Source organism: Beta vulgaris, chromosome 3, assembly GCF_026745355.1.
Source record: "Beta vulgaris subsp. vulgaris cultivar EL10 chromosome 3, EL10.2, whole genome shotgun sequence".
In the NCBI taxonomy this organism is placed as follows: domain Eukaryota; kingdom Viridiplantae; phylum Streptophyta; class Magnoliopsida; order Caryophyllales; family Amaranthaceae; genus Beta; species Beta vulgaris.
In genome coordinates this window covers 39,806,532-39,811,853 of record NC_079204.1, presented here as the reverse complement: position 1 = coordinate 39,811,853, position 5,322 = coordinate 39,806,532, and positions in this window count along the sequence as shown.

Here is a 5,322-nt window from a genome sequence, read left to right as displayed (position 1 = left end):
AAGAAGCATTATTGGCTTGAACATGTCGCACCGACTCAGTAGGGCCGAAATAATATAGTCCATCTCTCCTAAATCTCGTTCCAATCAGCACCCTCGTGGTGTCTTGTATGGCACGCATATAAGAGTTAAATTATACATGCAGTACATTGTAAATCATCATTTAACCGCGGTACCGAAAGCAAGTTGCAACAGAGATGAGGAACAAATAAAACATTTTGCAATGTAATATGATCAGATAATCTAACAGAGGCATCCTCAGTAGCAACCACACTAGCACCATTAGGGAGTCCAACGGGACAAGCAGGAATCGAGATTTTATAAAACAACTAAGAATCATCACTGGTAACATGATGAGTAGCTCTCAGTGTCTACAATCCATAAATGAGAATCAAAATTACCTTACAAACTAAATGGGCAAATTGGCCTGAAATCTCAATACATGTCCTACATTCAATATATGTTTGTGCTTTCGTTCAACTCTACCATTTTGTTGAGGAGTATAAACACAAGAAGTATGAAAAAGAATGCTAGTATCAGTCAGTAAGTAGTCAAACAAGCAGTTAAATTCGGTGCCATTATCACTTTGAACTATTTTTATGTGCTGTTAAAATGTCGTTCAACCATAGCAATGAAAGCCGTAAACATACAAAACACCTCAGTTTGACCTCAATAAATAAATCCATACAACACGAGAATAATCATCTACTAAAGTCAAAAAATAACGAGCTCCGCATGAAGAGGAATGTCTATAAGATCCCCATAAATCACAATGAACCTTCTGAAATATACAAGAGGCTCGATTATCACTCAAAGGGAATTTGTCTCTAGGATGCTTGGCACGAAAACAAATTTCATAAGCTTTATTTAAACTACCTTTTGCATTACTAACTGGAGGAAGCATGCACACGATCTTTTCAGATGATGACCCATCCTCTTGTGCCATATATCCAAAACAGAAGAAGCATTATTGGCTTGAACATGTCGCACCGACTCAGTAGGGCCGAAATAATATAGTCCATCTCTCCTAAATCTCGTTCCAATCAGCACCCTCGTGGTGTCTTGTATGGCACGCATATAAGAGTTAAATTATACATGCAGTACATTGTAAATCATCATTTAACCGCGGTACCGAAAGCAAGTTGCAACAGAGATGAGGAACAAATAAAACATTTTGCAATGTAATATGATCAGATAATCTAACAGAGGCAGCCTCAGTAGCAACCACACTAGCACCATTAGGGAGTCCAACGGGACAAGCAGGAATCGAGATTTTATAAAACAACTAAGAATCATCACTGGTAACATGATGAGTAGCTCCAGTGTCTACAATCCATAAATGAGAATCAAAATTACCTTACAAACTAAATGGGCAAATTGGCCTGAAATCTCAATACATGTCCTACATTCAATATATGTTTGTGCTTTCGTTCAACTCTACCATTTTGTTGAGGAGTATAAACCAAGAAGTATGAAAAAGAATGCTAGTATCAGTGAAGTAGTCAAACAAGCAGTTAAATTCGTGCCATTATCACTTTGAACTATTTTTATGTGCTGTTAAAACTGTCGTTCAACCATAGCAATGAAAGCCGTAAACATACAAAACACCTCAGTTTGATCAACCAATAAATAAATCCATACAACACGAGAATAATCATCCACTAAAGTCAAAAAATAACGAGCTCCGCATGAAGAGGAATGTCTATAAGATCCCATAAATCACAATGAACCTTCTCAAATATACAAGAGGCTCGATTATCACTCAAAGGGAATTTGTCTCTAGGATGCTTGGCACGAAAACAAATTTCATAAGCTTTATTTAAACTACCTTTTGCATTACTAACTGGAGGAAGCATGCACACGATCATTTCAGATGATGACCCATCCTCTTGTGCCATATATCCAAAACAGAAGAAGCATTATTGGCTTGAACATGTCGCACCGACTCAGTAGGGCCGAAATAATATAGTCCATCTCTCCTAAATCTCGTTCCAATCAGCACCCTCGTGGTGTCTTGTATGGCACGCATATAAGAGTTAAATTATACATGCAGTACATTGTAAATCATCATTTAACCGCGGTACGAAAGCAAGTTGCAACAGAGATGAGGAACAAATAAAACATTTTGCAATGTAATATGATCAGATAATCTAACAGAGGCAGCCTCAGTAGCAACCACACTAGCACCATTAGGGAGTCCAACGGGACAAGCAGGAATCGAGATTTTATAAAAACAACTAAGAATCATCACCGGTAACATGATGAGTAGCTCCAGTGTCTACAATCCATAAATGAGAATCAAAATTACCTTACAAACTAAATGGGCAAATTGGCCTGAAATCTCAATACATGTCCTACATTCAATATATGTTTGTGCTTTCGTTCAACTCTACCATTTTGTTGAGGAGTATAAACACAAGAAGTATGAAAAAGAATGCTAGTATCAGTGAAGTAGTCAAACAAGCAGTTAAATTCGGTGCCATTATCACTTTGAACTATTTTTATGTGCTGTTAAAACTGTCGTTCAACCATAGCAATGAAAGCCGTAAACATACAAAAACCTCAGTTTGATCAACCAATAAATAAATCCATACAACACGAGAATAATCATCACAAAGTCAAAAAATAACGATCCGCATGAAGAGGAATGTCTATAAGATCCCATAAATCACAATGAACCTTCTCAAATATACAAGAGGCTCGATTATCACTCAAAGGAATTTGTCTCTAGGATGCTTGGCACGAAAACAAATTTCATAAGCTTTATTTAAACTACCTTTTGCATTACTAACTGGAGGAAGCATGCACACGATCTTTTCAGATGATGACCCATCCTCTTGTGCCATATATCCAAAACAGAAGAAGCATTATTGGCTTGAACATGTCGCACCGACTCAGTAGGGCCGAAATAATATAGTCCATCTCTCCTAAATCTCGTTCCAATCAGCACCCTCGTGGTGTCTTGTATGGCACGCATATAAGAGTTAAATTATACATGCAGTACATTGTAAATCATCATTTAACCGCGGTACCGAAAGCAAGTTGCAACAGAGATGAGGAACAAATAAAACATTTTGCAATGTAATATGATCAGATAATCTAACAGAGGCAGCCTCAGTAGCAACCACACTAGCACCATTAGGGAGTCCAACGGGACAAGCAGGAATCGAGATTTTATAAAACAACTAAGAATCATCACCGGTAACATGATGAGTAGCTCCAGTGTCTACAATCCATAAATGAGAATCAAAATTACCTTACAAACTAAATGGGCAAATTGGCCTGAAATCTCAATACATGTCCTACATTCAATATATGTTTGTGCTTTCGTTCAACTCTACCATTTTGTTGAGGAGTATAAACACAAGAAGTATGAAAAAGAATGCTAGTATCAGTGAAGTAGTCAAACAAGCAGTTAAATTCGGTGCCATTATCACTTTGAACTATTTTTATGTGTTGTTAAAACTGTCGTTGAACCATAGCAATGAAAGCCGTAAACATACAAAACACCTCAGTTTGATCAACCAATAAATAAATCCATACAACACGAGAATAATCATCCACTAAAGTCAAAAAATAACGAGCTCCGCATGAAGAGGAATGTCTATAAGATCCCCATAAATCACAATGAACCTTCTCAAATATACAAGAGGCTCGATTATCACTCAAAGGGAATTTGTCTCTAGGATGCTTGGCACGAAAACAAATTTCACAAGCTTTATTTAAACTACCTTTTGCATTACTAACTGGAGGAAGCATGCACACGATCTTTTCAGAAGGATGACCCATCCTCTTGTGCCATATATCCAAAACAGAAGAAGCATTATTGGCTTGAACATGTCGCACCGACTTAGTAGGGCCGAAATAATATAGTCCATCTCTCCTAAATCTCTTTCCAATCAGCACCCTTGTGGTGTCCTGTATGGCACGCATATAAGAGTTAAATTATACATGCAGTACATTGTAAATCATCATTTAAGCGGGGTACCGAAAGCAAGTTGCAACAGAGATGAGGAACAAATAAAACATTTTGCAATGTAATATGATCTGATAATCTAACAGAGGCAGCCTCAGTAGCAACCACACTAGCACCATTAGGGAGTCCAACGGGACAAGCAGGAATCGAGATTTTATAAAACAACTAAGAATCATCACCGGTAACATGATGAGTAGCTCCAGTGTCTACAATCCATAAATGAGAATCAAAATTACCTTACAAACGATCTTCGGGAATTTTAGCATTACCAATCAAACCAGCAAGAACCTTCCATTGCTCGGCGGTGAAAAGAGATGAACATGAAGTAGAAGGAAGATTGATGTTGGAGGAGGAAGTATGGGCAGCATTAGCGCGAGGAGGACCACGCCCACGCCCACAGGAGGGACGACCTCCTCGGCCACCCCGACCAGTAGGAACATCACCAGCAGTGCGCTTGTCATCTGGCTCGGTATCCAACAAGCACAAAGCAGTACTCTTTCACGTGGCCCTTTTTGTGGCAGTGAGCACACATGAGAAGAGACCAATAGTTATGGGTTTCATGACCCATTTTATGGCACTGTCCACACAGGGGTTTGCCACGACCTTTACTGGGCTCAGTATGGAAATTGAACCCCAATACATCTGAAGGTTTGTCATCAAGTGAATTGTGAGCAAGACGAACACGCTCGTCTTGAATAGCAAGGTGATACGCACGATCAAGAGAAGGCAAGGGATCCATAGAGAGGATGTTAGTGCGTAATAGAGAATAAAAGTTAGAATACAAGCCCATAAGAAACATGTGAAGTTTAGATTCGTCAGGACGTCACTCATGTAAAGAACTTGCTTCACATGAAGAACAACAAGTGCAAAGAATAATAGGTTCATAGTGGTGAAGTTCCTCCCAAAGAGCATGCAACTTGCCATAATAAACAATTACAGACATGGTTTTACTTTGTTCACACATGGAAAGAGCGGTTTTTAGTTGATGAATGTGAGTTCCATTAACAAGAGAATAACGTTACTTAAGATGCTGCTATAATCGACTAGCTTCACGAAATTTAGTCAAGGTGCGCTTTACCTCAAGGTCTGGTGTTCATGATCCAGGATACTAACATGGTGTTGATTATATTCCAATCAGATTATGTACAGGGAGGCGTATGAGCCGTAATACTACTGTCCAAGAAACCAAATTTGCGTCGAGCTTCCAACGCCATCTTGACATCTCCTGCCCAGTCATCATAATTTTCGCCACGAAGACTGGTCGAGGTGATAAAGTCACCCGGACGATCTCCTGAACCGAGGTAGAACGACGATGTTGGTTTTATTTTGGTGGAAACAGGTGGCGGGGG